Genomic DNA, 12121 nt, shown 5'->3' with positions numbered 1-12121 from the left:
AAATATGTTCATTTGCTGAAAATCAACAAAACCACGAAAAGTTCTTGTATTTGAAGATAAAATCTTTTTGCTTTGAAGATGAAAGATCTCGGTGACTGAAATAAGTTCATTGGATGAAAACCAACAAAAATTGACAAGAACCACAAAAGTTCTTGTATTTTAAGATAAAATCTGACGCTATTAAAGAAAAAACTTCGAGCTCGCTGAAATATGTTCATTTGCTGAAAATCAACAAAACCGCGAAAAGTTCTTGTATTTGAAGATAAAATCATTTTGCTTTGAAGAAGAAAGATCTCGCTGACTGAAATAAGTTCATCAGATGAAAACCAACAAAAATTGACAAGAACCACGAAAAGTTCTTGTATTTCAGGATAAAATCTGACGCTATTAAAGAAAAAACTTCCAGCTCGCTGAAATATGTTCATTTGCTGAAAATCAACAAAACCACGAAACGTTCTTGTATTTGAAGATAGAATCTGTTTGCTTGGAAGAAGAAAGATCTAGGTGACTGAAATAAGTTCATTGGATGAAAACCAACAAAAATTGACAGGAATCACGAAAAGTTCTTGTATTTTAAGATAAAATCTGACGCTATTAAAGAAAAAACTTCTCCCTCGCTGAAATATGTTCATTTGCTGAAAACCAACAAAACCACGAAAAGTTCTTGTATTTGAAGATAAAATCTTTTTGCTTTCAAGAAGAAAGATCTCGCTGACTGAAATACGTTCATCAGATGAAAGCCAACAAAAATTGACAAGAACCACGAAAAGTTCTTGTATTTCAGGATAAAATCTGACGCTATTAAAGAAAAAACTTCTCGCTCGCTGAAATATGTTCATTTGCTGAAAATCAACAAAACCACGAAAAGTTCTTGTATTTGAAGATAGAATCTATTTGCTTTGAAGAAGAAAGATCGAGGTGACTGAAATAAGTTCATTGGATGAAAACCAACAAAAATTGACAAGAACCACGAAAAGTTCTTGTATTTTAAGATAAAATCTGACGCTATTAAAGAAATTACTTCTCCCTCGCTGAACTATGTTCATTTGCTGAAAATCAACAAAACCACGAAAAGTTCTTGTATTTGAAGATAAAATCTTTTTGCTTTGACGAAGAAAGATCGAGCTGACTGAAATAAGTTCATCAGATGAAAACCAACAAAAATTGACAAAAACCACGAAAAGTTCTTGTATTTTAAGATAAAATCTGACGCTATTGAAGAAAAAACTTCCAGCTCGCTGAAATATGGTCATTTAATGAAAATCAACAAAACCACGAAAAGTTCTTGTATTTGAAGATAAAATCATTTTGCTTTGAAGAAGAAAGATCTTGCTGACTGAAACAAGTTCATCAGATGAAAACCAACAAAAATTGACAAGAACCACTAAAAGTTCTTGTATTTCAGGATAAAATCTGACCCGATTAAAGAAAAAACTTCTCGCTCGCTGAAATATGTTCATTTGCTGAAAATCAACAAAACCACGAAAAGTTCTTGTATTTGAAGATAAAATCTTTTTGCTTTGAAGATGAAAGATCTCGGTGACTGAAATAAGTTCATTGGATGAAAACCAACAAAAATTGACAAGAACCACAAAAGTTCTTGTATTTTAAGATAAAATCTGACGCTATTAAAGAAAAAACTTCGAGCTCGCTGAAATATGTTCATTTGCTGAAAATCAACAAAACCACGAAAAGTTCTTGTATTTGAAGATAAAATCATTTTGCTTTGAAGAAGAAAGATCTCGCTGACTGAAATAAGTTCATCAGATGAAAACCAACAAAAATTGACAAGAACCACGAAAAGTTCTTGTATTTCAGGATAAAATCTGACGCTATTAAAGAAAAAACTTCCAGCTCGCTGAAATATGTTCATTTGCTGAAAATCAACAAAACCACGAAACGTTCTTGTATTTGAAGATAGAATCTGTTTGCTTGGAAGAAGAAAGATCTAGGTGACTGAAATAAGTTCATTGGATGAAAACCAACAAAAATTGACAGGAATCACGAAAAGTTCTTGTATTTTAAGATAAAATCTGACGCTATTAAAGAAAAAACTTCTCCCTCGCTGAAATATGTTCATTTGCTGAAAACCAACAAAACCACGAAAAGTTCTTGTATTTGAAGATAAAATCATTTTGCTTTGAAGAAGAAAGATCTCGCTGACTGAAATAAGTTCATCAGATGAAAACCAACAAAAATTGACAAGAACCACGAAAAGTTCTTGTATTTCAGGATAAAATCTGACGCTATTAAAGAAAAAACTTCTCGCTCGCTGAAATATGTTCATTTGCTGAAAATCAACAAAACCACGAAAAGTTCTTCTTTTGAAGATAAAATCTTTTTGCTTTGAAGAAGAAAGATCTAGGTGACTGAAATAAGTTCATTGGATGAAAACCAACAAAAATTGACAAGAACCACGAAAAGTTCTTGTATTTTAAGATAAAATCTGACGCTATTAAAGAAAATACTTCGTCCTCGCTGAAATATGTTCATTTGCTGAAAATCAACAAAACCACGAAAAGTTCTTGTATTTGAAGATAAAATCTTTTTGGTTTCAAGAAGAAAGATCGAGGTGACTGAAATAAGTTCATTCGATGAAAATCAACAAAAATTGACAAGAACCACGAAAAGTTCTTGTATTTTAAGATAAAATCTGACGCTATTAAAGAAAAAACTTCTCGCTCGCTGAAATATGTTCATTTGCTGAAAATCAACAAAACCACGAAAAGTTCTTGTATTTGAAGATAGAATCTATTTGCTTTGAAGAAGAAAGATCGAGGTGACTGAAATAAGTTCATTGGATGAAAACCAACAAAAATTGACAAGAACCACGAAAAGTTCTTGTATTTTAAGATAAAATCTGACGCTATTAAAGAAATTACTTCTCCCTCGCTGAACTATGTTCATTTGCTGAAAATCAACAAAACCACGAAAAGTTCTTCTATTTGAAGATAAAATCTTTTTGCTTTGACGAAGAAAGATCGAGCTGACTGAAATAAGTTCATCAGATGAAAACCAACAAAAATTGACAAAAACCACGAAAAGTTCTTGTATTTTAAGATAAAATCTGACGCTATTGAAGAAAAAACTTCCAGCTCGCTGAAATATGGTCATTTAATGAAAATCAACAAAACCACAAAAAGTTCTTGTATTTGAAGATAAAATCTTCTTGCTTTGAAGAAGAAAGATCCAGCTGACTGAAATAGGTTCATCAGATGAAAATCAACAAAAATTGACAAGAACCACGAAAAGTTCTTGTATTTTAAGATAAAATCTGACGCTATTAAAGAAAAAACTTCCAGCTCGCTGAAATATGTTCATTTGCTGAAAATCAACAAAACCACGAAAAGTTCTTCTTTTGAAGATAAAATCTTTTTGCTTTGAAGAAGAAAGATCTAGGTGACTGAAATAAGTTCATTGGATGAAAACCAACAAAAATTGACAAGAACCACGAAAAGTTCTTGTATTTTAAGATAAAATCTGACGCTATTAAAGAAAATACTTCGTCCTCGCTGAAATATGTTCATTTGCTGAAAATCAACAAAACCACGAAAAGTTCTTGTATTTGAAGATAAAATCTTTTTGCTTTCAAGAAGAAAGATCGAGGTGACTGAAATAAGTTCATTAGATGAAAATCAACAAAAATTGACAAGAACCACGAAAAGTTCTTGTATTTTAAGATAAAATCTGACGCTATTAAAGAAAAAACTTCTCGCTCGCTGAAATATGTTCATTTGCTGAAAATCAACAAAACCACGAAAATTTCTTGTATTTGAAGATAGAATCTATTTGCTTTGAAGAAGAAAGATCGAGGTGACTGAAATAAGTTCATTGGATGAAAACCAACAAAAATTGACAAGAACCACGAAAAGTTCTTGTATTTTAAGATAAAATCTGACGCTATTAAAGAAATTACTTCTCCCTCGCTGAACTCTGTTCATTTGCTGAAAATCAACAAAACCACGAAAAGTTCTTGTATTTGAAGATAAAATCTTTTTGCTTTGACGAAGAAAGATCGAGCTGACTGAAATAAGTTCATCAGATGAAAACCAACAAAAATTGACAAAAACCACGAAAAGATCTTGTATTTTAAGATAAAATCTGACGCTATTGAAGAAAAAACTTCCAGCTCGCTGAAATATGGTCATTTAATGAAAATCAACAAAACCACAAAAAGTTCTTGTATTTGAAGATAGAATCTTCTTGGTTTGAAGAAGAAAGATCCAGCTGACTGAAATAGGTTCATCAGATGAAAATCAACAAAAATTGACAAGAACCACGAAAAGTTCTTGTATTTTAAGATAAAATCTGACGCTATTAAAGAAAAAACTTCCAGCTCGCTGAAATATGGTCATTTGCTGAAAATCAACAAAACCACGAAAAGTTCTTCTTTTGAAGATAAAATCTTTTTGCTTTGAAGAAGAAAGATCTAGGTGACTGAAATAAGTTCATTGGATGAAAACCAACAAAAATTGACAAGAACCACGAAAAGTTCTTGTATTTTAAGATAAAATCTGACGCTATGAAAGAAAATACTTCGTCCTCGCTGAAATATGTTCATTTGCTGAAAATCAACAAAACCACGAAAAATTCTTGTATTTGAAGATAAAATCATTTTGCTTTGAAGAAGAAAGATCTCGCTGACTGAAATAAGTTCATCAGATGAAAACCAACAAAAATTGACAAGAACCACGAAAAGTTCTTGTATTTCAGGATAAAATCTGACGCTATTAAAGAAAAAACTTCTCACTCGCTGAAATATGTTCATTTGCTGAAAATCAACAAAACCATGAAAAGTTCTTGTATTTGAAGATAGAATCTGTTTGCTTGGAAGAAGAAAGATCTAGGTGACTGAAATAAGTTCATTGGATGAAAACCAACAAAAATTGACAGGAACCACGAAAAGTTCTTGTATTTTAAGATAAAATCTGACGCTATTAAAGAAAAAACTTCTCCCTCGCTGAAATATGTTCATTTGCTGAAAACCAACAAAACCACAAAAAGTTCTTGTATTTGAAGATAAAATGTTTTTGCTTTGAAGAAGAAAGATCTAGGTGACTGAAATAAGTTCATTGGATGAAAACCAACAAAAATTGACAAGAACCACGAAAAGTTCTTGTATTTTAAGATAAAATCTGACGCTATTAAAGAAAAAACTTCTCCCTCACTGAAATATGTTCATTTGCTGAAAACCAACAAAACCACGAAAAGTTCTTGTATTTGAAGATAAAATCTTTTTGCTTTGAAGAAGAAAGATCCAGCTGACTGAAACAAGTTCATTCGATGAAAACCAACAAAAATTGAGAAGAACCACGAAAGGAATTTGTATTTTAAGATAAAATCTGACGCTAATAAAGAAAAAACTTCGAGCTCGCTGAAATATGTTCACTTGCTGAAAATCAACAAAACCACGAAAAGTTCTTGTATTTGAAGATAGAATCTGTTTGCTTGGAAGAAGAAAGATCTCGGTGACTGAAATAAGTTCATTGGATGAAAACCAACAAAAATTGACAGGAACCACGAAAAGTTCTTGTATTTTAAGATAAAATCTGACGCTATTAAAGAAAAAACTTCTCCCTCGCTGAAATATGTTCATTTGCTGAAAATCAACAAAACCACGAAAAGTTCTTGTATTTGAAGATAAAATCATTTTGCTTTGAAGAAGAAAGATCTCGCTGACTGAAATAAGTTCATCAGATGAAAACCAACAAAAATTGACAAGAACCACGAAAAGTTCTTGTATTTCAGGATAAAATCTGACGCCATTAAAGAAAAAAACTTCTCGCTCGCTGAAATATGTTCATTTGCTGAAAATCAACAAAACCACGAAAAGTTCTTGTATTTGAAGATAGAATCTATTTGCTTTGAAGAAGAAAGATCGAGGTGACTGAAATAAGTTCATTGGATGAAAACCAACAAAAATTGACAAGAACCACGAAAAGTTCTTGTATTTTAAGATAAAATCTGACGCTATTAAAGAAATTACTTCTCCCTCGCTGAACTATGTTCATTTGCTGAAAATCAACAAAACCACGAAAAGTTCTTGTATTTGAAGATAAAATCTTTTTGCTTTGAAGAAGAAAGATCCAGCTGACTGAAATAAGTTGATCAGATGAAAACCAACAAAAATTGACAAGAACCACGAAAAGTTCTTGTATTTCAGGATAAAATCTGACGCCATTAAAGAAAAAAACTTCTCGCTCGCTGAAATATGTTCATTTGCTGAAAATCAACAAAACCACGAAAAGTTCTTGTATTTGAAGATAGAATCTATTTGCTTTGAAGAAGAAAGATCGAGGTGACTGAAATAAGTTCATTGGATGAAAACCAACAAAAATTGACAAGAACCACGAAAAGTTCTTGTATTTTAAGATAAAATCTGACGCTATTAAAGAAATTACTTCTCCCTCGCTGAACTATGTTCATTTGCTGAAAATCAACAAAACCACGAAAAGTTCTTGTATTTGAAGATAAAATCTTTTTGCTTTGAAGATGAAAGATCTCGGTGACTGAAATAAGTTCATTGGATGAAAACCAACAAAAATTGACAAGAACCACAAAAGTTCTTGTATTTTAAGATAAAATCTGACGCTATTAAAGAAAAAACTTCGAGCTCGCTGAAATATGTTCATTTGCTGAAAATCAACAAAACCGCGAAAAGTTCTTGTATTTGAAGATAAAATCATTTTGCTTTGAAGAAGAAAGATCTCGCTGACTGAAATAAGTTCATCAGATGAAAACCAACAAAAATTGACAAGAACCACGAAAAGTTCTTGTATTTCAGGATAAAATCTGACGCTATTAAAGAAAAAACTTCCAGCTCGCTGAAATATGTTCATTTGCTGAAAATCAACAAAACCACGAAACGTTCTTGTATTTGAAGATAGAATCTGTTTGCTTGGAAGAAGAAAGATCTAGGTGACTGAAATAAGTTCATTGGATGAAAACCAACAAAAATTGACAGGAATCACGAAAAGTTCTTGTATTTTAAGATAAAATCTGACGCTATTAAAGAAAAAACTTCTCCCTCGCTGAAATATGTTCATTTGCTGAAAACCAACAAAACCACGAAAAGTTCTTGTATTTGAAGATAAAATCTTTTTGCTTTCAAGAAGAAAGATCTCGCTGACTGAAATACGTTCATCAGATGAAAGCCAACAAAAATTGACAAGAACCACGAAAAGTTCTTGTATTTCAGGATAAAATCTGACGCTATTAAAGAAAAAACTTCTCGCTCGCTGAAATATGTTCATTTGCTGAAAATCAACAAAACCACGAAAAGTTCTTGTATTTGAAGATAGAATCTATTTGCTTTGAAGAAGAAAGATCGAGGTGACTGAAATAAGTTCATTGGATGAAAACCAACAAAAATTGACAAGAACCACGAAAAGTTCTTGTATTTTAAGATAAAATCTGACGCTATTAAAGAAATTACTTCTCCCTCGCTGAACTATGTTCATTTGCTGAAAATCAACAAAACCACGAAAAGTTCTTGTATTTGAAGATAAAATCTTTTTGCTTTGACGAAGAAAGATCGAGCTGACTGAAATAAGTTCATCAGATGAAAACCAACAAAAATTGACAAAAACCACGAAAAGTTCTTGTATTTTAAGATAAAATCTGACGCTATTGAAGAAAAAACTTCCAGCTCGCTGAAATATGGTCATTTAATGAAAATCAACAAAACCACGAAAAGTTCTTGTATTTGAAGATAAAATCATTTTGCTTTGAAGAAGAAAGATCTTGCTGACTGAAACAAGTTCATCAGATGAAAACCAACAAAAATTGACAAGAACCACTAAAAGTTCTTGTATTTCAGGATAAAATCTGACCCGATTAAAGAAAAAACTTCTCGCTCGCTGAAATATGTTCATTTGCTGAAAATCAACAAAACCACGAAAAGTTCTTGTATTTGAAGATAAAATCTTTTTGCTTTGAAGATGAAAGATCTCGGTGACTGAAATAAGTTCATTGGATGAAAACCAACAAAAATTGACAAGAACCACAAAAGTTCTTGTATTTTAAGATAAAATCTGACGCTATTAAAGAAAAAACTTCGAGCTCGCTGAAATATGTTCATTTGCTGAAAATCAACAAAACCACGAAAAGTTCTTGTATTTGAAGATAAAATCATTTTGCTTTGAAGAAGAAAGATCTCGCTGACTGAAATAAGTTCATCAGATGAAAACCAACAAAAATTGACAAGAACCACGAAAAGTTCTTGTATTTCAGGATAAAATCTGACGCTATTAAAGAAAAAACTTCCAGCTCGCTGAAATATGTTCATTTGCTGAAAATCAACAAAACCACGAAACGTTCTTGTATTTGAAGATAGAATCTGTTTGCTTGGAAGAAGAAAGATCTAGGTGACTGAAATAAGTTCATTGGATGAAAACCAACAAAAATTGACAGGAATCACGAAAAGTTCTTGTATTTTAAGATAAAATCTGACGCTATTAAAGAAAAAACTTCTCCCTCGCTGAAATATGTTCATTTGCTGAAAACCAACAAAACCACGAAAAGTTCTTGTATTTGAAGATAAAATCATTTTGCTTTGAAGAAGAAAGATCTCGCTGACTGAAATAAGTTCATCAGATGAAAACCAACAAAAATTGACAAGAACCACGAAAAGTTCTTGTATTTCAGGATAAAATCTGACGCTATTAAAGAAAAAACTTCTCGCTCGCTGAAATATGTTCATTTGCTGAAAATCAACAAAACCACGAAAAGTTCTTCTTTTGAAGATAAAATCTTTTTGCTTTGAAGAAGAAAGATCTAGGTGACTGAAATAAGTTCATTGGATGAAAACCAACAAAAATTGACAAGAACCACGAAAAGTTCTTGTATTTTAAGATAAAATCTGACGCTATTAAAGAAAATACTTCGTCCTCGCTGAAATATGTTCATTTGCTGAAAATCAACAATACCACGAAAAGTTCTTGTATTTGAAGATAAAATCTTTTTGGTTTCAAGAAGAAAGATCGAGGTGACTGAAATAAGTTCATTCGATGAAAATCAACAAAAATTGACAAGAACCACGAAAAGTTCTTGTATTTTAAGATAAAATCTGACGCTATTAAAGAAAAAACTTCTCGCTCGCTGAAATATGTTCATTTGCTGAAAATCAACAAAACCACGAAAAGTTCTTGTATTTGAAGATAGAATCTATTTGCTTTGAAGAAGAAAGATCGAGGTGACTGAAATAAGTTCATTGGATGAAAACCAACAAAAATTGACAAGAACCACGAAAAGTTCTTGTATTTTAAGATAAAATCTGACGCTATTAAAGAAATTACTTCTCCCTCGCTGAACTATGTTCATTTGCTGAAAATCAACAAAACCACGAAAAGTTCTTCTATTTGAAGATAAAATCTTTTTGCTTTGACGAAGAAAGATCGAGCTGACTGAAATAAGTTCATCAGATGAAAACCAACAAAAATTGACAAAAACCACGAAAAGTTCTTGTATTTTAAGATAAAATCTGACGCTATTGAAGAAAAAACTTCCAGCTCGCTGAAATATGGTCATTTAATGAAAATCAACAAAACCACAAAAAGTTCTTGTATTTGAAGATAAAATCTTCTTGCTTTGAAGAAGAAAGATCCAGCTGACTGAAATAGGTTCATCAGATGAAAATCAACAAAAATTGACAAGAACCACGAAAAGTTCTTGTATTTTAAGATAAAATCTGACGCTATTAAAGAAAAAACTTCCAGCTCGCTGAAATATGTTCATTTGCTGAAAATCAACAAAACCACGAAAAGTTCTTCTTTTGAAGATAAAATCTTTTTGCTTTGAAGAAGAAAGATCTAGGTGACTGAAATAAGTTCATTGGATGAAAACCAACAAAAATTGACAAGAACCACGAAAAGTTCTTGTATTTTAAGATAAAATCTGACGCTATTAAAGAAAATACTTCGTCCTCGCTGAAATATGTTCATTTGCTGAAAATCAACAAAACCACGAAAAGTTCTTGTATTTGAAGATAAAATCTTTTTGCTTTCAAGAAGAAAGATCGAGGTGACTGAAATAAGTTCATTAGATGAAAATCAACAAAAATTGACAAGAACCACGAAAAGTTCTTGTATTTTAAGATAAAATCTGACGCTATTAAAGAAAAAACTTCTCGCTCGCTGAAATATGTTCATTTGCTGAAAATCAACAAAACCACGAAAATTTCTTGTATTTGAAGATAGAATCTATTTGCTTTGAAGAAGAAAGATCGAGGTGACTGAAATAAGTTCATTGGATGAAAACCAACAAAAATTGACAAGAACCACGAAAAGTTCTTGTATTTTAAGATAAAATCTGACGCTATTAAAGAAATTACTTCTCCCTCGCTGAACTCTGTTCATTTGCTGAAAATCAACAAAACCACGAAAAGTTCTTGTATTTGAAGATAAAATCTTTTTGCTTTGACGAAGAAAGATCGAGCTGACTGAAATAAGTTCATCAGATGAAAACCAACAAAAATTGACAAAAACCACGAAAAGATCTTGTATTTTAAGATAAAATCTGACGCTATTGAAGAAAAAACTTCCAGCTCGCTGAAATATGGTCATTTAATGAAAATCAACAAAACCACAAAAAGTTCTTGTATTTGAAGATAGAATCTTCTTGGTTTGAAGAAGAAAGATCCAGCTGACTGAAATAGGTTCATCAGATGAAAATCAACAAAAATTGACAAGAACCACGAAAAGTTCTTGTATTTTAAGATAAAATCTGACGCTATTAAAGAAAAAACTTCCAGCTCGCTGAAATATGGTCATTTGCTGAAAATCAACAAAACCACGAAAAGTTCTTCTTTTGAAGATAAAATCTTTTTGCTTTGAAGAAGAAAGATCTAGGTGACTGAAATAAGTTCATTGGATGAAAACCAACAAAAATTGACAAGAACCACGAAAAGTTCTTGTATTTTAAGATAAAATCTGACGCTATGAAAGAAAATACTTCGTCCTCGCTGAAATATGTTCATTTGCTGAAAATCAACAAAACCACGAAAAATTCTTGTATTTGAAGATAAAATCATTTTGCTTTGAAGAAGAAAGATCTCGCTGACTGAAATAAGTTCATCAGATGAAAACCAACAAAAATTGACAAGAACCACGAAAAGTTCTTGTATTTCAGGATAAAATCTGACGCTATTAAAGAAAAAACTTCTCACTCGCTGAAATATGTTCATTTGCTGAAAATCAACAAAACCATGAAAAGTTCTTGTATTTGAAGATAGAATCTGTTTGCTTGGAAGAAGAAAGATCTAGGTGACTGAAATAAGTTCATTGGATGAAAACCAACAAAAATTGACAGGAACCACGAAAAGTTCTTGTATTTTAAGATAAAATCTGACGCTATTAAAGAAAAAACTTCTCCCTCGCTGAAATATGTTCATTTGCTGAAAACCAACAAAACCACAAAAAGTTCTTGTATTTGAAGATAAAATGTTTTTGCTTTGAAGAAGAAAGATCTAGGTGACTGAAATAAGTTCATTGGATGAAAACCAACAAAAATTGACAAGAACCACGAAAAGTTCTTGTATTTTAAGATAAAATCTGACGCTATTAAAGAAAAAACTTCTCCCTCACTGAAATATGTTCATTTGCTGAAAACCAACAAAACCACGAAAAGTTCTTGTATTTGAAGATAAAATCTTTTTGCTTTGAAGAAGAAAGATCCAGCTGACTGAAACAAGTTCATTCGATGAAAACCAACAAAAATTGAGAAGAACCACGAAAGGAATTTGTATTTTAAGATAAAATCTGACGCTAATAAAGAAAAAACTTCGAGCTCGCTGAAATATGTTCACTTGCTGAAAATCAACAAAACCACGAAAAGTTCTTGTATTTGAAGATAGAATCTGTTTGCTTGGAAGAAGAAAGATCTCGGTGACTGAAATAAGTTCATTGGATGAAAACCAACAAAAATTGACAGGAACCACGAAAAGTTCTTGTATTTTAAGATAAAATCTGACGCTATTAAAGAAAAAACTTCTCCCTCGCTGAAATATGTTCATTTGCTGAAAATCAACAAAACCACGAAAAGTTCTTGTATTTGAAGATAAAATCATTTTGCTTTGAAGAAGAAAGATCTCGCTGACTGAAATAAGTTCATCAGATGAAAACCA

This window comes from Heptranchias perlo, unplaced genomic scaffold, assembly GCF_035084215.1.
Source record: "Heptranchias perlo isolate sHepPer1 unplaced genomic scaffold, sHepPer1.hap1 HAP1_SCAFFOLD_115, whole genome shotgun sequence".
NCBI classification, from domain to species: Eukaryota; Metazoa; Chordata; class Chondrichthyes; order Hexanchiformes; family Hexanchidae; genus Heptranchias; species Heptranchias perlo.
The sequence above is the reverse complement of the archived record's forward strand: the minus strand, read 5'-3'. Positions refer to the sequence as shown.